The sequence below is a fragment of the Giraffa tippelskirchi genome, chromosome 7 (assembly GCF_054371585.1).
Source record: "Giraffa tippelskirchi isolate mGirTip1 chromosome 7, T2T-mGirTip1v1.2.pri, whole genome shotgun sequence".
Lineage (NCBI taxonomy): Eukaryota > Metazoa > Chordata > Mammalia > Artiodactyla > Giraffidae > Giraffa > Giraffa tippelskirchi.
The window spans coordinates 16,454,696-16,478,732 of record NC_137281.1 but is presented as its reverse complement, the minus strand read 5'-3'; the positions used below and the strand labels follow the sequence as shown (position 1 = coordinate 16,478,732).

Below are 24,037 nucleotides of genomic sequence, written 5' to 3'. Positions count from 1 at the left end.
TCACGCAAGAAGTACTGGAGTGGGTTACCATTTTCCTACTCCAGGAGATCTTCCAGACCTAGGAATTGAACCCACATCTCTTGCGTCTCCTGCATTGGCAGACAGATTCTTTACCGCTGAGCCACCATGCACTGGAAACCAAAATATTCGTGACTCACTTGATTGCAACATTCACTTTATTGCAGTGGTCTGGAAACAAACCTGCCATATCGCCAAGGTATACTATCTGCTACAGAATTCTTTAGCTTTATCTTTTGCCCTGAATCAGAAGTGGGTGATTTCCATGTGTTGGGTCTGAACATCCAGCACAGGCAGGGGTCTACAGAGCAAGATAAGATGCTGCCTGTGCTGCTGCTAAGTCGCTTCAGTCGTGTCCAACTCTGTGCGACCCCATAGACGGCAGCCCACCGGGCTCCCCTGTCCCTGGGATTCTCTAGGCAAGAACACTGGAGTGGGTTGCCATTTCCTTCTCCAATGCATGAAAGTGAAAAGTCAAAATGAAGTCGCTCAGTCATGTCTGACTCTTAGCGACCCCATGGACTGCAGCCTACCAGGCTCCTCCGTTCATGGGATTTTCCAGGCAAGAGTACTGGAGTGGGGATTAACAAGTTAGAAAGATACAAAAAGAAAGGGCTCCATATTTGCCGACAAAAATAACAAAGATTAAAAGACTTTGGAATAAATCGCACAAGAAATATTTGGTGTACAAAAAGAAAACTTTAAAATCCTAATAAAAGACATAAAAGAAGAAATCAATAATGTGTAAATCTTATTCTTCAAGAGCTTTGTAACTATATCAATTTCTTTATAAATTCATCCATAAACTCAGTGCAATCCCAATCAAAGTAATAACAGAACGTTTTAGGAGGAACATGATAAAATGCCACTTGTGTCTATATGAACAATCAACAGGCAAAAGTAGTCTGGACAATTTTGAAAGGGAAAAAAGACCAGTGAAAAGACTAACCTCCTAGATAGGAAAATAAAGCAACAGAAAGTTAAAATGTCCTACCTAGAAAAGACTCAACAATAAGGAATCAATAGAAGAGTACACAGAGCTCAAGATAGAAAGAGTTTTTGAAATTAATGGGAAAAGATGGATTTTCATTAAGTGAATAAGTGAATTAACAACAACAACAAAAACATAATCTCCATCTCTACCCTCATTCTCTCCCCCATAATTCTAAATGAATCAAAGATACAAATTTTTAAAAAATGAAATCATAGGATAACTAAAAGAAAAATGTGTAATTGTTTTAAAATTTTTATAATCTTGGAGAGGAAAGGCCTCTTTAAAAAGGACATAGGGAATTTCCTGGCAGTCCAGGGGTTAGGACTCCACACTTTCCCTGCTGAGGGCCGGGTTCAATCCCTGGTCAGGGAACTAAGAACCCACAAGGAGCATGGCAAAGAAAAAAGAAAAAGAAATGGGGCATAAAACTCAGAAGCCATAGGTAGGATTGACAAAGTCAATTACATATAAATTCAAAACTTCTGTATTTCAAAAAGTACTGTAAACAAAATGAATAAAGAAAGGATAAACTGGCAAAAGATATCTGCAAAACAAGTATCTCCCTACGGGCTGCCTGTGAGCCCTGACCAAAGCAGTTGAGGGCTCAGGTCTATAACGGGCAAGAAAAAAGTCCTTGAGAGAAAAGTCAGTGGTGGTGTGAAGAAACTTGGGTCAGGATACTCCTTAGCAGTTATGTCTTATTTTCAGTCCCCAACATTGTGTATTTATATGCTTTTTTCCCTTGATCAATCTTGCCAGAGGTCTGTTAATTTGTCTTTTCCAAAAACCCAGCTTTTCTCTGGCATTTATCTCTGTATTCTATTTCACTAATGTCTTAATTTTATCTTTATTGTTTCCTTCCTTCTACTTTATTGAGTCTTTTCAGTTGTTCCTTTTCTTACTTTTTAAGGTTGGATACTCATTCATTTTAGCCTTTCTCCTTTGCTAATGTAAGTATGTAAGGCTATTGCGTGCATGTGTGCTAAGTCACTTCAGTTGTGTCTGACTCTTTGTGGCCCTGTGGACTTGGACTGTAGCCTGCCAAGAATACTGGAGTGGATTGCCATGCCCTCCTCCAGGGGATCTTTCCGACCCAGTGATCAAACCCATGTCTCTTATGTCTCCTGCATTGGCAGGCAGGTTCTTTACCACTAGTGCCACCTGAGAAGCCCCATATAAGGTTATTAATTTCCCTCAATGAAGGAGCCTCAGGAGATGCGGGTTCAATCCCTGAATCAGAAAGATTTCCTGGAGAAGGGCATGGCAACCCACTCCAGTATTCTTGCCTGGAGAATCCCATGGACAGAGGAGCCTGGTGGACTACAGTCCACGGGATCACAAAGAGTCGGACATGAATGAAGCAACTTAGCATGCACATAAGAGGAGCTTTAGGGAGATGTCACAATTTTGATTTGCAGAATTTTCATTATTTTGAGTTCTAAATAGGTGCTAATTTCCACCTGATTTTCTTTTCTTTGACTCCTGGGTTTAGAAATGATTCTTAATTTTCAAGCACATAAATTTTTATTGACCCTATTATTATTGTTACTCATTGCTAAGTAAATCACACTACCATCAGAGAACACTATTTTAATAGTACCAGTTCCTTGAAATTTGTTGAGAATTGTTTTTTGGTCTAGAATATAGTCTATCTCATGTTCCATTTTTGAAAAGAATATAGATTCTGAAATTGTTGATGAGTTCTCTCTATACACTTTAGATCAAACTTGTTAATTTGGAATGTTCAAATCTTTATAACCTTTATTTACTTTTGTCTGATCTATCAATTGCATGGAAAGGTGGGTTACAGGCTCCTTCTATGACAGTGAATTTGTCTATTTCTCCCTGTAGTTCAGTCTACTGAGAATGTCGAATGTCTTTCAACATTAATTCGCCTTAAAATCTATTTTGTCTGATATGAATACAGCCACACCAATATGTGTTTTTTCTTAGTAGTATTTGACTAGTACATTTTTACCCATCCTTTTCTTTTCAAACTCTCAATATCCTGATGTTTTAGATGTGTCTTTTATAAGCAAAACACACAATAGTTGGATTTTCTGTAATCTGGTCCTATGATTCAAAAGTATTTGTCTTTTAACTATATCCTTTCATTCATTTATATTTATATCATAATCATTTCCAATATATTTAGATTTACTTCTGCCATCTTATTTTTAAACACTTTCATTGAAGTATACATACATACTGAAACATACATGCATATCATGCATGGCCTGATAATAAGTGTACTGGTCAGATGAATTGTCACTGTGAACATATTCAAATAAAAAAAATAAAAGAAACACCTACCATCTTATTTTGTGCTTTCTGTTTTCCTCATATTTTAACATTTCTTTTTTATCTTCTCTTGCCTTCCTCTGGGATTAAGTTGGTTTTTTTCCCTTTGTTTTATTTCCTTTCATGTCTCATATCATTCTCATATTGATTTCTCACATCACTGATTTGAAATTATATGCTCTTTATTATTGTATTGATTATTTCAGATATTTTAATATGTTAGGAGTGCCTTAGGGTAGGGAGAGGCTACCCACTCCAGTATTCTTGCTGGAGAATTCCACAGAAGAGCCTGGCAGGCTACAGTCCATGGGGTCACAAAGAGTCGGACACAACTGAGTGACTAACACTTTCACTTTCACTGTGTTGATCTAAACTATGGAGAGAATTTCTGATTTGAGAAGTTGTATTAACTGGAGAAAGGGAAGGCTCAATACTAATTCTATTTGCCAATGTCATCTTGAAAAGAACTGTACGTTTGATTTTTTTTTTTTTGTCAGCAAAGATTAAAGAAAGCTCATCAGGGTAAAAGTCATGAACACACTTAGTGTCCTTTATTTGGGGGGGTTTCACAGAGCCCCAGTGAGAGCCCCAATTTTGCAGTTAGAGTACTCGACAACATCTAGTTCATATAATCTAGTTCAATGCAATGACTGTTGCACCTGTTGATAAATAATTCCTGGAGCATTGTGTTAAGGGGGAGGGGGAGAAGGAAGGTTTGAAGATACCATTAGCAATGTCATATCTCAGCCCTTTCCAGTTTTCAGGTTAATGGTGGGGAGGGTGTGCTTCCACGGGAAAGGAAATCAGGTCACTTGGTTTATGTAAACTCTTGTGCGAGCTCTGTCTCTGAGCTGGGCTCAAGATACCACACCCGCAATCAGCACTCCACAACCTTGGAACACATGCCATTTTGACAATAATACGTTGCTAACTGCTGTCGTTTGTGTCACATTAAACAAATACTGTTTTGCAAAGATAAAATTATATTAAACATGTATTTTCAAGCCATCCACAACATCCTACTTTCATACTACCCTGTGATTCTCACCTGCTCACCTGGCAGAGGCTCTGCTCCCATCCCCACTTGGGTGGAGACCTGCTGGCTTACGGAAGTCCACCGAAGAGCCCAGGTCTAGCATTTACAACATTACTCCCAGGAGGAAACCCCGCTACAGGGGCAGGGCGCAGAGTGATAAGAGGGAGGCGGGGAAGAGCAAAATGATATGTGGACTTGAAGATTTTCCACCAGCATAGCGATACTACTTTGAACATCCCTGTACATGTCTTTTTGTGCACTTGTGGGAACGTTCCTCCAGGGAGGGGAAATACTGGGAGCATTGGCATCTGCATTTTCAGCTTCAGCAGAAACTGCCAAACTCTCTCCAAAGTGATAGCATAAATCCAGCTCTTTCGAAGAAAAGGCTGGCAGAAGCCCCTGCTACCACTACCACCTTCCCACCAGCTCTTCTTCTGACACTGGCTCTGTAGTAGGCACACAGTTGGGAGTGGGAGGGAACAGACCAGGTATGTGCTATTTGCCAACAGGAAAATGAGCTCAAATGAGGCCCGAGACCCTCAAAGTGACCCAGTGGATTGGCATATGCTCCAGATATACACATGGAAGGTACATGTAAATGGACTATGTGTGTATGTCCATATATTGTACATCTATACACATGGGCAGGACTTCCCAGGTGGCTCAGTGGTTTTAAAAAAAAAAAATCCTCCAGCCAAGCAGGAGACTCGGGTTCAATCCCTGGGTCAGGAAGATCCCTTGGAGAAGGAAATGGCAACCCACTCCAGTATTTTTGCCTGGGAAATCCCATGGACAGAGGAGGCTGGAGGGCTACAGTCCATGCATTTGCAAAAGAATTGGACATAACTCAACGATGAAACAATGACAACAACAGCATGGGCAAGGTGGAGCAGAGAACTTCTTCAGGCCCTTGGGGTAACGGAGTGGTCTGTCTCCCCATTGCTCATCTTTCTTAACCAAATCCAGGCTGTCAGGAACATTAAAGGAAAGCATATACAGAATCTAGAAAAATGGTATTGAAGAATTTATTTACTGGGCAGCAATGGAGAAACAGACATAGAGAATACACATATGGACATGGGAAGAGGTGAGGAGAGGGTGAGATGTATAGAAAAAGTAACATGGAAACTTACATTACCATTTGTAAAATAGATAACCAACAGGAATTTTCTGTATGGCTCAGGAAACTCAAACAGGGGTTCTGTATCAACCTGGAGGGGTGGGATGGGGGAGTTATGGGAGGAAGATTCAAAAGGGAGTGGATATATGTATACCTATGGCTGATTCATGTTGAGATTTAACAGAAAACAACAAAATTCTGTAAAGCAATTATCCTTCAATAAAAAATAAATAAAAGGTAAACAAAAAAGGTAGAATAACCCAGTTAATAACACAGATATGCAGATGACACCACCTTAATGGCAGAAGCGAAGAAGAACTAAAGAGCCTCTTGATGAGGTGAAACTGGAGAGTGAAAAAGCTGGCTTAAAACTCAACATTCAAAAAAAACAAAGATCATGGCATCTGGTCCCATCACTTCATGGCAAATAGATGGGGAAACAATGGAAACAGTGAGAGACTTTATTTTCTTGGGCTCCAAAATCACTGCAGATGGTGACTGCAGTCATGAGATTAAAAGATTCTTGCTCCTTGGAAGAAAAGTTATGACTAACCTGGACAGCATATTAAAAAGCAGAGACATTACTTTGCCAGCAAAGGTCCATCTAGTCAAAGCTATGGTTTTTCCAGTAGTCAGGTATGGATGTGAGAGCTGGACTATAAAGAAAGCTGAGCCCCGAAGCATTGATGCTTTTGAACTGTGGTGTTGGAGAAGACTCTTGAGAGTCCCTTGGACTACAAGGAGATCAAACCAGTGAATCCTAAAGGAAATCAGTCCTGAATATTCTTTAGAAGGACTGGAGCTGAAGCTGAAGCTCCAGTACTTTGGCCACCTGATGTGAGGAGCCGATTCATTAGAAAAGACCCTGATGCTGGGAAAGATTGAAGGCAGGAGGAGAAGGGGACGACAGAGGATGAGATGGTTGGATGACATCACTGACTCAATGGACATGAGTTTGAGCAAGCTCCGGGAGATGGTGAAGGACAGGGAAGCCTGGCATGCTGCAGTCCATGGGGTCGCAAAGAGTCGGACAGGACTGAACAACAGCAACAACCACACAGTTAAATGTAGATGGCTGGTGAGGGCCTACTGTATTGCACAGCGGGAAAGAGAAAAAAAAGAAGGTACAATCTGTTTGTAGGACATATGTTAAGTTAACCTTAAAAATGTAATCCAATTTACATTAGGCACAGACAAATACAGTCTGACTCCACTTATACGAGGTACCTAGAATAGTCAAATTCACAGGGTCAGAAAGTACATTGATAGATGCCAGGAACCAGGGCATGGAGATGGGGTGGGGAGTGGGGAGGGAGAGTTAGTGTTTAACAAGGACAGAATTTCAGTTTAGGAAGGTGAAAAATTTGGAAGATGAATGATGGTGAGAGTTGTACAACAATGTGAATATACTTAGTGCCACTGAACTGCACAGTTAAGTATGGTTAAAATAGTATGCTTTATATTATGTGACTTTTACCATGATAAAAAAATTTTTTTTAATGTAACTGAGGGCCTCCCTGGTTGCTCAGTGGTAAAGAATCTGCCTACCAATGCAGGAGACACAGGTTCGATCCCTAATCTGGGAAGATCCCACAGGCCACGGGACAATTAAGCCCATGGGTCATAACTATTGAGCCTGTGCCGTAGAGCCCAGGAACAGCTCCTACTGAGCCCACATGTCGCAACTACTGAAGCCCGAGCACCCTAGAGCCTGTGCTCTGCAACAAGAGAGGCCACTACAATGAGAAGCCTGTGCACCGCAACTAGAGTAGCCCCCACTCACCACAACTAGAGAAAAGCCTGAGAGCAGCAACAAAGACTCAGCACAGTCAAAACTAAATAAATAGAAGAATTTTTTTAAAAGTAGCAGAGAGGTGTTTCTCCCACATTCCGCTGTTTATATTGGAGGTGCATCTGATCTGAGAAATGGTGGCTGAAAGAAAGTCTTGGTCCTGGAGGAGAGTCCAGGTTGACAATGGAGTAAAAGGAAAATAAGATGCTGGGACTCTGAGGGGGAATCTAGGGTGTGGGGATGAGGGTCAAGTATCCTGATCATGGGGATGAGAATGTAACCTGTTGGTTCTAGACTATATGACTGTGGGCTAAGACCAGGCACATTTCCTGTGGAATCATGTGGTCTCTCATGTATTTATGTGTCTTTGTCAAATGGCTTCCAAGGAAACTGGAGCCACCTTGGATCTATACGGTTGAAGCAGAGAAGAAGTGGGGAAAAGGCAGAGGTGGTACGGAGTCAGGAGATGAGGCACTGGGAGTCAGAATCAGAAGCCCTGCCTGCATACAGGGACGGGCTGTGTCACGACCCCGGCCCTCTATGACCAAACAGGGAGAATGGCCAGGGGCAGTGAAAGGAGTACGTCAGTCAGTTCAGTTACTCAGTTGTGTCCGACTCTTTGCGACCCCATGGACTGCAGCACACCGGGCTTAGATGTCCATCACAAACTCCTGGAGCTTGCTCAAACTCATGTCCATTGAGTTGGTGATGCCATCCAACCTTCGCATCCTCTGTTGTCCCCTTCTCCTCCCGCCTTCAATCTTTCCCAGCATCGGGGTCTTTTCCAGTGAGTCAGTTCTTATCATCAGGTGGCCAAAGGGTTGGAGCTTCAGCTTCAGCATCAGTCCTTCCAATGAATATTCAGGACTGATTTCCTTTAGGATGGACTGGTTGAATCTCCTTGCAGTCCTAGGGACTGTCGGGAGTCTTCTCCAACACATGAACAAACTCATATGCAAGTTCATTTCAGATTATTAGCTCAGGAAAATATGTAAAACAGGTTACCTGAATTATGAAAGCAGAGCCGCATCTGGAAGAATAATCATGGCTTGAGAAGATGAATTAGATTTGTGGGAACAGAGTTTTGGGGGAAGTAGAGAGGGCTGAGTGGCTTGAGAAAGAGTTCAACCCTTGACCTGCCCCTTCCTGACATATTGCAAGTTCAAGTGTAAATGTCCTGGGAGATCCTGAGAGGGCAGAAGCACCTGTGTCTCTGCACCTTACTCCACTAGTTGGCAGATGTCCATTCAGGGCTGAACTCGGAGACATCTGCTTGGGAATGGGATGAGGCTCATCACCCCAAACACCAAGTGAGCCCTAGGAGATGGCACCCTAAAATCTGATCCAGAAAAGGAAGAAGATGAGAGGCCTAAGTGACTGCAGGGTCACCCAGTAGGAGACCAAGGTGAAGAGTTCACGGCCAGTGAATGGATGAAGCCAGAAGAGTAAAGGTCAAGAAAACTGAGTGACTGACTGAAGAGATAAACTGGTGGATGGATTACACAAGTTATGGTGGGGAGGCCCCAAGCAGAACTAATCTGCCTTGTCTGAGAGAAACGCCCTGGTATTTAACTGATCTAACATTCCTTGCCTCTGTGCTGAGCCTGTTTCCTGTGGTCATCTGTGAGTGGATCCCTGGAGTTTGGCCTGCCAAGCTTCCTTCCTTCCTTCTTCTGGTGACAACATCCCACTCTTTCTTAGTCAACCACTCCTTCTCTACTCTCAGTCCATGTGGCAGGGGGTAGGGGGTTGGGGGAAAAAGACTGGCCCCCAGCCGGGCTGTCACCCCAACTCAGGTTCATGCCCAAGCCAGTCCATCCAGAGTCAATCATTTCTAGATTCTCCTAGAATGATTTGTAAAGAAGCACACTCTTTCCACAGGGTGGTTAGGCTGGAAAAATGTAATCCTGGAGATTCAGAGAGCCATCTTTGGGAAGGTCCTGCCTGAGAATGAAGCTGGCAAAGAAAACTGAGCTGAAACCTGGAGATAATTGACCAGCAGCTTCATTTAAGCACCTGGATCTAGTCATTTCTGAAGCTGCTTTGCCACAGATTCTTCAATTCCACAGCCCCAAATTCCCATTTTTGCTTAATCAGCCTGGGCAAGTTTCTGTCACCTAGAATTAAGATATTAACACAAACAGTTGGTAAATAGTTTGTAACTAATAACAAAGAGTTAATATTTCTGAAATATACCTTTTATGATATTTTTAAATAAATTAGAGCAGATTTGAGGCTATATGTCTCATAATTTCACCAACTCATTTGCATTTTGACATGCAAGGGTTAGAGGGACAGCGTATGGACAAGGAACGGCATGTAGTTCTATGTATGTTGAGGGCTGCCTTTGCTCCTCTCAGAGGTCACATGCCTGGTTAACAACAAGAACTTAAATTAGAAGAAATGTGCTCTGCAGTTTTAAAAATATTTCTATGACTTGACTCATAAGATAATCATTGAAATTGGTTTCTTATGCCTCCTTCATAAGCAAGGACTCCAAGTTCCAAAGAAGCTAAATGCCTTCTTCAAAGATACACAGCCAGGCAGTGGTCATGCCTGGACCAGAATCTATGTTGATCCTCCATGTCCAGGGCTCCTTTTATTCCACCAGCTTTCTGAAAAGTCAGGAGCTAATGGGAAGGACTCAGAGACAGGAGTACAGAATTTTATCCAAAAGCAGCTTGGTATGGTGTGAGGAAGACTATAGGGCTAAATGTTTGGGGATTTCCCTGATGGTCCAGTGATTGAGACTCTGCTTCTACTGCAGGGAGCACGGGTTCTATCCCTGGTCAGGGAACTAAGATCCCACATGCCTCAGGGCATGGCCAAAAAAAGAGGGTGGGGGGCTGAATGTTAGGATCCTGGGAGGGGAACTGAGTCTTCTGGGGCCTCTGTCAACAGAAAGCATTATGAAGAACTTTCTGTGGACTTGGCACTGTTATAAAAGTCTCATGTGCTCCCTAAAGGCTCTCGCTGCAGGGCTTTGGGAAGACAAAGGACCACTTCCTTCTTCAGAGATGGAGACAACTGCCCACATTCTTATTTGTCTGCCTTTGATTCTGTCATTCACTGTATTTACAGAGTACCTGCTCCGATTCAGGACTTGCTCAAGGTTGAGCAATGCTATTGTCAACGAGACAGAGAAGCTACTAGCTTGCACGAGGTTTACATTCTGGAAGTGCGCTGGAGTTGGAGGATCCCTTCAAGTCTAGTATGTGGACTCTTCTGGGATGAGATGAACTGTAAATGATTACTATGTGACCAAACTAATAGAAGACTCCAGATAGTTAACGAAGTTGTTTTGATAACATAAGTGTGGCTTCCTCCTCCTTGTTTCCAAGCCAAGGGGGGATTGAAAGGCAGCAAATAAAACAAAAACAAAACAAAACAAAAAATGTTTGTTTGCCTAACCTAAAAGTATGTCTGGGTATGCATTTCTAATTATTTGTTGTTCAGTTGCTAAGTCGTATCTGACTTTTTGCGACCCTGTGGACAGCAGCACCCCAGGCTCCTCTCTCCTCCACTATCTCCCGGAGTTTACCCAAACTCATGTCCTTTGAGTTGATGAAAAGCTTTTACTGGGAGCAATATAAAACCAAGACTGTGACCTGAGTAGCACCTCCCAGTCACCAAGAACTGGTGACCATAAACATAAACAAAATGATTTCAGATTTTGGTAAGACACAAGGAAGAAAATCAAACAGTATCATAACAAGGAGGAGAAGACTCCTTTAGATGGGGTTGCCAAGACAGGGCTTTCTGAGGAAAGACAGAGAAGTCATCAACTGTGGGCTTTCTGCTGATGACACGGCCATCGTGGTAAAAGCCTGACCCTGGAGCAGAGTCGGGTGAGGAAAGGGAGCCCCAATTCTGCTGCCTCATTAGGAGCCTGGAGACTTCCTTTTGGAGGCAGCAATCCTCTTGCTCAGTAAAAAATCAGTATAAAGCAAAGTTCTTAGCTAACCGCTTATGTTCTGGGAAAGGGCTAGAGAGATGCTAGTGGGGAGACAGCACAGTGCTGAATGGGGCTCTGGGGGCGAGGGGAGAGGGGACAGACAAGGCCAAGCCACAGGGCAGAGAGACATCTCTTCTGTCCCCTTGGAGCTTCTGACTCAGCTGTCAACATTCTCTCTGTTGATCAGGAGACGACTGGGAGAAGTTGCGGTTGGAATGCTCCGGGAGTTTGTCCAGCATGTGAGCATAATCTGTCCCATGTGTGGCCACCGGGGAAAAGTTGAGACTCGCTCCCGTGAAGAGTTTATTTGTCTGGTTACAATTTACCATAGAGAAGTATTTTCAGTCTTGCCAGGTGGCACAGTGGTGAAGAACCTGCCTGCCAATACAAGAGGCTCAAGAGTCACAGGTTCGACCCCTGGGTAGGGAAGATCCCCTGGAGGAGGAAATGGCAACCCACTCCAGTATTTCTTACCTGGGAAATTCCATGGGCAGAAGAGCCTGGTGGGCTATAGTCCATGGGGTCACAAATAGTCAGACACAATGGAGTGCGTGCACACACACACGTGTTTTCACAAATGTTACTTCATGTATTTCCCCAAACAATCCTGCTCTATTCACAGAGGGTTATGACCCACCGGGAAGCCCGGAGAGGTTAAGTGACTCACCAAGACTTCACAGCTCATCAAGACAGAGCCCACGTGGGAATCCAGGCTGTCTTCCAACTGCCCGGCTGACATCACTGAGCTCTGCCTTGGGAAGGTTCAGGAGGGAACCAGGCTAAAAGGCACTCACAGTGCTCAGCTGGCTCCCTGTCTGCCTGCTCTTCTGCCTCTGGTCCCCATCTTCATGACTGAGCCTGACAGTTTCTCATGAGTACCAGGTGCCTAGAACAGGACTGTGAGCTTGCACAACCCCACAAGAGCCACTGGACCTACCCTTCCTCTGTGACGGTGGCTCTCAAACCTTAGTATGCACTGAAATCTCCTGAAGGGCTGGTTAAAGTCTAGGCCACAGGCTCCTGCAGAGTTTCTGATTCAGCAGGTCTCGGGTGAGGGGTCAAGAATGTGCATCTCTAGTGGTGCATTTTCCTTGTGGAATGTGCATTTCCTTGTGGTCTAGTGGTTAAGAGTTCACCTGCCAACGCAGGAGACGTGGGTTCGATCCCTAGTCTGGGAAGATTCCACCTGCCACAGAGCAACTAAGCCTGTGCACCACAACTACTGAACTCGAGCTTTAGAGTCCTCAAGCCGCAAGTACTGAGCGTGCATGCCTGAGAGCTAGTGCTCCACGACAAGAGAAGCCTCCACAATGAGAAACCTGTGTACTACAACGAAGAGTAGTCCCCACTCGCCACAATAAGAGAAGGCCCAAGCACAGGAGTGAAGACCCATCACGGCCAAAAATAAATAAATAATTTTTTTTTTAAAAGAAGATCATGCATTTCCAACAAGTTCGCAGGTGATGCTGATGCTGCTAGCCCAGAGGCCACACTTTGAGAACCACTGATCTGTGATATACCAGGAATCTTCCCCTCCTGCAGGGGAGAGTGCTTATGAGACTCTGGAATCCTTGTGAAAATAATTCTTCAGCCGGAGAAGCAGAAAAGATGAGAGGGCTGAAAGACTTCATCAGAGACCTAAGGAGCTGGTTTTCTACACAACAGAAAATCCAGTAAAGAAGTAGCAGGAAAAGATGGAAGAGTCAATGGGAAGCAGTAAGAAGTGAAGGAGAGGACAGAACGCTGTGGTCCAGCCTCGAGTTTCACTTCCGTTATCAAAAGCAGGATCACAACTTTTACTGTATCCACACACCACCCGATTTACTTATGGATTTTTTTAAAAAATCTACTTTTCTCAGATATAGTCTAGCCTTATTCTAAACAAAGATAAAATAATAATAGTAACAACCTGTATAAGTTTCACCTGCCACCACCTGCCCCCACCCTCCCCGCCCTGCCCTGCTTTGGCAGGCGAAATCTTAACCACTGGACAGCCAGGGAAGTCCCTTGTTTTTGTTTTTGAAATATAAAATTAAGTCAAATATGCTTTTTCAAGGCGGTTACTCCCTCCCATCCCACACCCTCTCTCCTCAAATATCCCTACCATCCTCTGTTCCTCAGAGAAACAAAAGGTGGGGGGATGGATCCACCAGGCCTGGGGAACAAACACTAGCCTATATAGGTGTCTCAATACCCTGCAGGCCAGAGCAGAGTCTGCTTTCAGGAGGAATCTCCGTTGACCTCAGAGCACTTGGCAGGGGTGGGGTGGTTCACGGCAGTGTAGCATTTCTCATTCCACATCAGCCTGCCGGGCTGTAAAAGAGGAGGAGGCGAGGGCCAGGGCGGGTGGAAAGCAGGAAGAAGGCAGCTTTGTCTCGGCTTGGTCTTCCTCTTCCTGCTTATCCAGCCTTAACACCTGTACAGGAGCAGCATAGACCGTCCCCAGGCAACCACAGGCGGACGCGAGGTAACAGCCAGGGTCAAAGGATCCTGGGAACCACTTGTGACTTGACTTTGGCTCCAGACTGACTCCTCAGTCATATTCACACCAGCAAGGGTGGCAAGAAAAGACTCAAGGAGGAGAGGCACTTTTCTTCTTCCTGACATTTCCTCGCCCATGTTCTGTCATCCACTTAAAATCTGAATGTCACAAACATCTGCAGACAATAATAAAAGCAAAATGATGCAAGTAAAGTCAGTCCAGAGACACAAAGAACAGTGTCTTCCCTTATGTTTCTACTGTCTAGAAAGTGGGCCTGTGCTGGAGGCCAGTGAAGCCTGAAGACCGAGACGGAGAGGTGAATGACAGACCCCAGGTCCCTGCTGGGGTACCGGCATCATTAGGCTTCCCCAGTGCTTGGGGGTGGTGGTGGTAGTGGAACAAACACCTGGCAGATGGCAGAGCAAGACACTCTTGTACTCCAACAGTTAACCAGAGGGGCCTTCAAAAACCACAAATCAGGTACTTCCCTGGTTGCCCGGTGGTTAAGAATTCACCTTGCATTGCAAGGTTTGATCCTCGGTTGGCGAGCTAAGATCCCGTATGCCATGGAGCAACAGAGTCCACACGCCGTAACTAGAGAGTCCGTGCACCACGACAAAGATCCTGCATGATGCAAGGACCTCCCATGCCACAACTAAGACCTAACACGGCCAAATAAATGAGTAAATTACAAAGGCTACACACACGCATCAGATCACTTCACTTCTCTGCAGAAAGCCCTTCAGTGGTTTCCTATTGCTTTGAGGATGAAACCCAAATCCTCACCTTGTACTGAGCGATGAGCTTTCACTCCCTGCTGTCATGTCTCAGACCTCATTTCCCATAAGTCTCCTTCAGGCACAGTCCACCGCAGCCACACTGGCCTGCTTTCAGTTCCTCCATCATGCTGGGCTTTGTGTGGCCTCAGGGTCTTTGCACAAACTGTCTTGTCCTCCTGCAGCTCTTCCACAGCCCCAGCAGGGTTCCTTCGGGTCTGTGCTCAAGTGTCACCCCATCAGGGAACACTTCCTTCCCACTAAGTTAGAGCACTCTCCCCACCCCTCCCCTGGAGCTCTACTATATCATCCTATTTTATTTCCTTCATAGACTGTGCCACCAAAAAAAATTATCCTCTATGTTCATGGAGATACTGTTCTGTTCTCCCCACTTCCCGCTCCACTCCACCGACTTGCGTGTAAATTCCATGAAGGCAAGAATGATGTCTGTCCTGTTTGATGCTCCAGCCCCATTCATTCACGGAGAGATGAAATGCATGATCTGGTTGTCATCTTGCCCTCAGCTGCCTGATCCAAGAGACTTGCAGGTGCATCGTGAGCCTGTGAAGCTCAGGAAGAGGACACCGAGGAAGAGGAAGGAGGTGGCACAGAAACCAGGCATAGAACCTGGGAAAGAGAAGAGGCATGAGAGCAAGTGTCAAGTCTCATTCCCCAGACAGCATGGGGCTTAGTGGGGCCACCTGGACTTCAGGATGTTTTTCTGGGCTGGCTGGAGTCCCTGGACTTGAAAGCCAGTACCCCCAACTTCTAGGAAATATACTCTGCTAGTCAAAGGAAGTCATGTGATGCAAAACTGGAGAGATCAACCTGCTTTGACTGGATCATGCTGGGAAAGGAACAGTAAGTTGATAAACCTGATATAGCCTTGGGTAAGGGTGGAGAGGAAAGGAGGTGAAGAAAGAACAGAAGGAAGGGGTGAGAAATAGTAAATCGAAATGACCTAAAAGATGGGAGTTTCCTGGTGGTTCAATGGCTGAGACTCTGTGCCCTCAATGCAGGTGCCCTGGCTTCGATCCCTGGTGAGGGAACTAGAACCCACATACTGCAACTAAGACGGGGCAGCCAAATAAATAAATAAATTTTATTTTTAAAAAAGATAAATAAATGACATGAAAGAATTCTCGGAAGAAAATCTGGGTTATGTGGGTAACGGACGTGAAGAGAGGCCTGGGAGAACAGTCTTTGCATATGAGAGAGCAATTAGACTCCCTGAGGCAGAGGTCTGAGGGGAAGCAGACTGCCGGCCTCAGAAGAGCTCACCGGAGCTTTTCCTCTTGACCAGTGACTCCTGCAGATGGGAAAGTTCTGTGGTCCTGAAGAGAATGGCCAGCAAGGTACTTGCAAGCCTATGTCTCCTCCCAGAATCCTGGCAACTTTTCCCTGGGAGGAAGTGGGGTGCAGAGCACACACCAATAAGCCCTGGGACTTCTGGAGGACTCAGTGGAAGGTGATCTGGGGGAACAACTTGACAGGTGGCAGCAGTGAAGAGAATAGATGGGGTCTGAATATGAATGCAGGCAGATGCTTACACAGGTGCCAGGGCAGAGAGAAGCCCCGGGCAGAGTGGCCCATCCCCAGCCAGGCCAGAATGTCTTTCTGTTCATCTGGTCCTCTAACTCAGCGTTTCCCTAAAGACACACTGGCATACGCAACCAGAGGCAAGATGCCCAAGTTAGTGGTTTCTGGTAAAATGGAAAGGACCAGAGTCTGTGAAGTCAAGTAAACAAAGAAATGAGCAGATCCAAAGCGAGCTGGTACAGTGTCACTGTCAGTTGTGAATATTTCATTGCACTTTGCAGAGAAAGAAGGGGGAACATCACGGTGCAGGCCGGGGATTGCATAGGATCTGAGGGTAGCAGGTCCTGACATAGAACTCCTTCCTTCGGTGCTTTGGGAACTTGACTTTTCCCACTCTTACTTTCTGTGGTTCAAGCAGGGCTGACCCCCAGCTTTGATGACAAGCTGCAGGCACGTGTGGTGGTCAAACCAGTCTGGGCCAGCAGGGCCAGCCTTGAGATCCTGGCTGGGACCTCAGCATAAGAGATACTCGGCACAGGCTGTAACCCTAAACGACTAAAGAACACCACTTGGAACAACCTTATTGAGAAAAGGGCCATCGAATTCCTCTTTTCCCTCAAACCCAGTTCACCCTTCTCTGGAGAGCCCAAGAGGCGTCTGGGAGGCTCAGACAGAATTTGGCAGTGGTACAGCTTGCCACTGTAGCAAGTTGGCACTTTTGTGGCAGGAGGGCACTTTTGAAACTTTAAAATCCTTGTAGGAACATTTCTTGTTTGAGGTGTAAGGATGAGTTAGGGACAGATAAACCCCTGGGCAGTGCAGCTGGAGTTGGTCAAGTGGAGTAAATTGGAGCTTTGTTTTCCCTAGACACTCCAGGGACAAAGTTAGTGGCAGGAGCTGAGCTCTGCCGGAGTAAAGAGATAAAATGACCACATCTGTCACTCCTGAGGCAGGAAAACCTCCCCAGCGGTACAGGAAGGCTCCTCAGGGGTCAAAAAGGGAGGGAGAAACTCCCCGAAATAAGTCATGTCAAACTTCCACAGGCCTCTGAACTGGAATCCATCTTGCCAAAAAGATGCGCGCGCATATGGGGAGGGTCCTAGGGCAGGTCCGTTGCTGAGAAGAAACGAGATAATTGGCCAAAAGTAAACAAAGACCCGGAAGAACCGCCCTATATAAATAATTTAACTGCCTCTTTTCTGTGCTTTTCCTCAACAGGGAGGATGCCCACACCCTTTTTTCTCCAGGTGTGTACTTCTGCCTTGCTTCTGTCTTATGTAAACAAACTGTTTCTCCGTGTTCTCCCACTTGTTGTGTTACATCTCTAATAACAGACTTTGTGCCTAATTTTACAGTTTTTGCCTCTTCGAGAAATTAATTTTTCAAACGGGGCCAGAGCCAGGGGAGCTTTGCTTCTAACCTCTCACCCCTGCTGGTCCAGCAGCAAGGATTCCTGGTTTTCATCCAGGCTGCCTAGGTCTAATTCTTGGGCAGGAAACTAAGGTTTCACTTCAAGCCACTGCTCACTGCTGGCTCTCCGAGAACAAGAAGAGGAATCAGGGCAAGTAAGGACTCAGCCTTTTCCTGGGACACTGGGATAGGACTTCGGACAAGCTGACGCTACTGCATTGAGGATGTCACTAACCCTTCTATCAGGGAGTGGGAGAGGAGGCACTGAGAGATGTTTCAAAGAAGCAAATGACAGAAGCTCAGGCAGTCAAGCATGGGGGGAAAGGTACATAAAATCAGGGAGGTAACTTATCCTAAGTTTTCTCCACTCAAGCAGAACATTCTCAGAGAACTTCACTTGATTCCACAATTCTCTGCATCTGTGGCCAACCTGGTGACCTCAACCATGTCATAGGCCAAATACTGCCAGACATGCCACTCCTACCCCTTCATGGCCCATTTCAGATGCCTCTGCCTTCACCTTCACCTAGTCCCGCCTCTGCTTCCACAGCAGCATCCACTGGGGCCCATGGCTCTCAGCTGGACTGGCACCGAGGATCCAGCAGCGGGGCTTTCCCAGACAACAGGGCCCCTCCCTCCACCCGCCATGTGGGGCAGCTGCTGCTTCAGCGACCAGGCTCCTGGCTCCTATCTCATGGTGGTGTGTTTGGGTTATTTCACTGAGAAACAAACGGCACTTATGTCAAAGAAAATACAAATAAAAGGCATCTCAATTTTGCCCACCGACAGCTGGCTGGGATACTAACAGACTGTTTACATCTAATGTTGTGTCCCTAAGACAACACTGACTGCTGCCATCAGAACGTGGTTTGAATTATATTCATCCAACCCCAAGAAGGACTCCAGGGACCACAGAACCAGACAGTAGTGTGGCTGGTTGCAATGGCCTGTGTAGGATATCTTTCCCATCTGCTGAGCTGTTTTTTCCTTCTTGAGAAGGGCAGATCTGGCGTTTGGGGCTAAGATGGGTTCACATGCCTTTGGGGATGCAATGCAAAGGTGGAAGAATTAAGGGTCGGGGAGGATCAAAAGTTGCAGAAGTGCAGCTTAGAAGAGACTACCAGCTTTTCCACTTCATAAAAAGTGTGATTTTTTAGCAACACATTGTACCCAGCCTTCTTTGTGGGTAGGTGTGGCTATGTCCTAAGTTCTTGTCAGTAAGTTATTAGCAGAAGTGTAGTGTGGAACTTCTAAGAAGTCTGTTAAATTGAGAAGGGGTGAATGATTCTTTTCCCCTTCCTCTATTCTGTTGCCAGGAACACAGATGTGATGGCTGGAGTTACAACTTCAATATTCAACCATGAGGATGAGGGCCACCTAAGATTGGAAGAGCAGAGAGCTAGAGAGCTACAGAGTCTTCCTGGGGCTGCCAAAAACAGTCCTTGACTACATATCTGCAGGCTGCTTTTATGTGACAGAGAAATATAACTATATCTTATTTACACCACTATAAATTACCTAGAGTTGTTATATTATGTGCTAAATAGAATCCAGTCTTGATTGAAGTTTCAGCATATATCAACTTTACAGCAAAGTAAAATTTTGATCTTCAGTTTTTTATGACTTTTTTGATGACGTTTAAAATTCCACTTTCAGAATGGAATCAGAATAATTTACGAGGCAAAGGAGAGCAGCAATATCATGAAAGGAGCCATTTATTTGGCCTTATTTTTCTTCCCTTTCATTCCTCTCTATCCATCATCTGTTTTCCTTCCAACATTTTGTGATGGTTAGTATCCTTCTCTAAGTGGTAGAAGCTGGAATAGGGATTATCTCAGTGAGGGGTGGGGGGTGTTGACTTAGGGAAGCATGAATGGCCTTCAAAAGATGCTGAAAATGTTTTCTATCTTCATCTAGTCACACAAATATATATACAAATGTTAACGGTCATCAGCTTATCCCTAAGATTAGTACACTTTATTATATATATGTTACCCTTCAATCAAAACAACTTCCAAATCCTCTCTAAAATCCCATACCTTTTTAGGGCTACCATAAATATTATAGTCTTCAAAGTATTCTTCCTTACCATATTTGCTATTCCAGATTTATATAGTTTTGGTACTCTCCCTTTCTTCCTAAACCAATTTTGTCAGATTTGGAGAGTGCTCAATTAATCATCATTTCCTACTGCTGATTCATGTTGATGCATGGCAGAAACCAACACAATATTGTAAAGCAATTATCTTTCAACAAAAAATAAATACTTAAAAAATTTATCATTTCCCCAGATGCACTTGTATCCAGGAGTTGTCATGAGATACAGTGCTAGCCAATGAGAACTAGGCAGAAATTAGCTAGGTAGTGATTTCTAGAAAAGCTATATTTTTCTTGATTAAAAAAGGGGTAGATTTGGGTGATACTGATGTGTAGGTTCATCAGTTGTAACAAATGTACCACTCGGGTGGGGGAGGCTATGCGTGTGTGGGGTAGGTGGGAAATCTCTGTACCTTCTGCTCAGTTTTGCTGTGAACTTCAAACTGCTCTACAAAATAAAGTCTATTTTTTTAAAAAGTTTTTAAAGGGATAGATCTCTCTGTGTCTTTTGTTTTCTGTCCTGTCCACCCCCTGTTTTTCTGCTCAGAATATAGATGTTTCTTAAGATTATGAAACAGAAAGTCAAACTCTACAGATGCTGGGGCAGAAAAGCTATAAGGGGCATGGGGTTTGGAGGGCTGCTCGGAAGCAGCAGCACCGGCCTTCAGTTCCCTATTTTCTCCATGTGACCAGAGAAAAAGAAAGCTGTGTGTGTGTCAGTCTCTGTTACGTGGCATTCCGGGCACATCTGACAATCCCCAACTAAGATACAAGCTTTTTACCTTTATACACAATGGCAAAGACTTCTTGAGACAGAAGGGGACTCTGCGGTGCTAATTCACTGCAAACTTCACGCTCTGGCATAGCAAGGGCCCAAAGCAAAATCAAAAAGGAGGACCTTGAAGACACCTGCCAAAAGAAAAAGACTTCATCTGCAACGTCCCAACCCACCTTTTCTTTAAAAAAAAAAAAAAGTATTTATTTATTTGGCTGTGGTGGGTCTTAGTTGCACAATATGGGTTCTTTAGTTCCCTGACTAGGAATTGAACCTAGATGCTCTGCACTGGGAGCATGGAGTTTTAGTCATTGAACCACTAGGGACATCCCCTACCCACCTTCTCTCTTTTTTCCCCTTCAATTTTTTTAAACTTTTTATTTTGCTTTGGAATATAGCCAATCAAACGTGTTGTGATAGTTTCAGGTGAACAGTGAAGGGATTCAGCCATACATATATGTGTGTCCATTCTCCCCCAATTTCTTTGCACTGATCCTCAGTGATCATGGCATCCAGTCCCATCACTTCATGGCAAATAGATGGAGAAACAGTGGAAACAGTGGCAGACTTTATTTTTTTGGCTCCAAAATCACTGCAGATGGTGACTGCAGCCATGAAATTAAAAGACGCTTGCTCCTTGGGAGAAAAGTTATGACCAACCCAGACAGCATATTAAAAAGCAGAGACATTACTTTGCCAACAAAGGTCCATCTAGTCAAGGCTATGGTTTTTCCAGTAGTCATGTATGGATGTGAGAGTTGGACTGTAAAGAAAGCTGAGCCCCGAAGAATTGATGCTTTTGAACTGTGGTGTTGGAGAAGACTCTTGAGAGTCTGTTGGACAGCGAGAAGATCCAACCAGTCAATCCTAAAGGAAATCAGTCCTGAATATTCATTGGAAGGACTGATGCTGAAGCTGAAACTCCAGTACTTTGGCCAACTGATGCGAAGAGCTGACTCATTTGAAAAGACCCTGATGCTGGGAAAGATTGAAGGCGGGAGGAGAAGGGGATGACAGAGGATGAGATAGTTGGATTGCGTCATTGACTCAATGGACATGAGTTTGAGTGAACTCCAGGAGTTGGTGCTGGACAGGGAGGCCTGGGGTGCTGCAGTCCATGGGGTCGCAAAGAGTTGGACACGACCGACCGACTGAACTGACTGATTCTCCCCCAAACTCCCCTCCCACTCAGGCTGCCACATAGCACTGAGCAGAGGTCCCTGTGCTATACAATAGGTCCTTGACGGTTATCCATTTTAAATATAGCAGTTTAGACCTGTCCATCCCAAACTCCCTAACTATCCCTTCCCTGCATTCTTCCCCTCTCTGCCCCACCTTCTCTTGATAAGTGTTTACTGCTCACTATGGGACCTGAATTCTTCTGGCAATGGAAGGAGCTGGTGTTGGATGACCCAATGTGAGGAGGATCTTGGTTCATACAAACTTTTCTGAGAGCCAGTAGTAAAGTATTGTATCAACTGCATCACTGTTTCTTAATCTATTTTTAACCATTTCTCACTTCCCATAAACACAAACTGTACTTTCTATAGACCGCATTAAGAAACTCAGAGCTTTCCCCTCTCCTGGGAAATCACAAGTTCTGTTACTTCCCCTGCCCGCCCGCAAGGGTTCCTGCTACTCTCCCCCACGCTTCTTGAGAATCATTTCCTAAGATTCTGCAAACCAGGGTTACCCTGGTAAACTCCAGCGATGCCACAGCTAGTAGGGGAAGATGACTTGTATACGTGACAGAAGCAGGTTAAGGGAGAAAAGCAGAAGGAAGCCTGGGCTGAGAAAAAGAATGCAGACTATTTGGTTTTGCCCTGAATTGACTCGACTTTTGCAAGTTCAGCCAGCACCTGACTGCAAGCACTCCTGGCTTTCTAAGAGAATTTGTCCCCCTTCTACTTCTCCTGTCTCTCCTTCTTAAACGGAAAACGGAAGTCGTTCAGTCGTGTCCAACTCTCTGCGACCCCGTGGACTGTAGCCCGCCAGGCTCCTCTGTCCGTGGGATTCTCTAGGCAAGAGTACTGGAGTGAGTGGCCATTTCCTTCTCCAGAGGATCTTCCCAACCCAGGGACTGAACCCAGGTCTCCCACATTGTAGGCAGACGCTTTACCGTCTGAGCCACCAGGGAAGAACAAGAACATGTATACTTACATATAAACATCATGCAAACATACATATATATAAATATGTCTTTAGGTTTAAGGTCATGAGTCTTTAGGTTTAGGTATGTAGGTACACATATGCCTTTATTATATGTGTTTCTGCAATGCAGACCCACACGTGTGTGCACATATGCACACATATACACATGTGTGTGCCAGATTTGTCTATGTATGGAGATATGTGGGGGGGTGCGTGTGTTTACATGGGTGGACCTACGCGCATGACCCCACACAGAAATCTACATGAATGTGTTCACGGCTGTGTGTGTACCTGTGCTCAGGTGTATGTGTGCAGGCGTGCGGGCCTATGTGTACATGTGCGTGTGAACGCGGGCACTTAAAGGGGGCTTGTCGAGCCTGGTGGCAGGGTGTGCAGGAGGCGAGCTCCTCTCTGGGTAGGGATGCTTCTATCCCTTCCAGGGCTGGCAGGGGTGGCAGGGGTTGTGTGTGTGGCTCTCAGGCTACTGCCTGAAGCAGCAGATCTGGGTCGCTCTTCCCGCCCCCTACCCAGCCCAGGCCTGGCACCCCCCTCCCGGAACGCCTGTACCTTGGCATCAATGACGGCAGAGAAGAAGATCCCAAAATCCTCTGTAGGCTAGAGGCAAGGGAGACAGGGATAGAGAGGAGGTGGCCGCAGGCCGAGACAAGGGGAGCGCCCCCCCACACCGCGCCCCACCATTAGCCAATCCCATCAGCCCCGCGCTGGGCCGCGGCAGGAGGCCGAGCCACTCACGTCGACCACTTGGATCCCGCCGAGCTCCTCCAGCAGCAGCCCTTTGATCTGCGCCCACGCGGAGCCGGGCGGGCGGGGAGAGGCGGGAGCAGGCCGAGCACTTCTGGTCACCGTACTGGAAGGCCGAGCGCAGGGTCCCGCTCACCATGCTGTCCACCTGGGCCGAGCGGTGCACGAAGTGGAAGTTCTTGCCCCCACACTCTACGGGGCGGGAAGAGAGGGGGCGTGCGTGGGGGAGCCGCCCCCTCGGGCCAGCCCCGGGGCCCAACATACTGCCGACTCCTGCGCACAGGGCCCCAGGGACGGGCGGATGAGGCCGTGAGAAGCCTCATGTCCTGGACACTGACCAGCCAGGCCTGTCCTCCCACACTACAGACGGGAAAACGGAGGCCCAGGCAAGGGCGAAGGGCACCTGGGGGCGTCAGGACCAGCTTTCCCATTTCACAGACGAGAAAACTGAGCCTGGGGAGGGGAATGCTGCCCAACATAAATAAGGCAGAGGAAGGGCCAGAACCCAAGGCTCCCCAAAACTCGGCCACTCCCGGCAGCGGGCACAGCTTCCTTTGAGCCTTCCCCTGACCCCCACCCGGGTCCGCAGCCAGGGCTGGCTCCTCTCCCCTCCGCATGGCGGGGACACCCCTCCCTGGCCCCCTTGGTGTGAGGGAGCCCAGGGAATCACTCCACCATCCAGGCCTTATTAGTTTCTTCATTCCGTTAAGCATCAGCCAATGGCAGCTCATGTTACAAAGCACTCACTACTCTCCAGACTCAGTTCAAAGCACTCTGTGCCCCTTTTCACTGAAGCCTCACAGCAACCTCCTGTTATGATCCCATTTTA

At 45.8% G+C, this 24,037-nt stretch overlaps 1 pseudogene; it reads right to left on the bottom strand.

Annotated features, from left to right (window-relative positions):
- Positions 1 to 14,994: 14,994 nt before the first annotated feature.
- On the bottom strand, positions 14,995 to 23,825 carry LOC145513720 (delta-1-pyrroline-5-carboxylate dehydrogenase, mitochondrial-like; annotated as a pseudogene).
- Between the last annotated feature and the right edge of the window lie 212 nt (positions 23,826 to 24,037).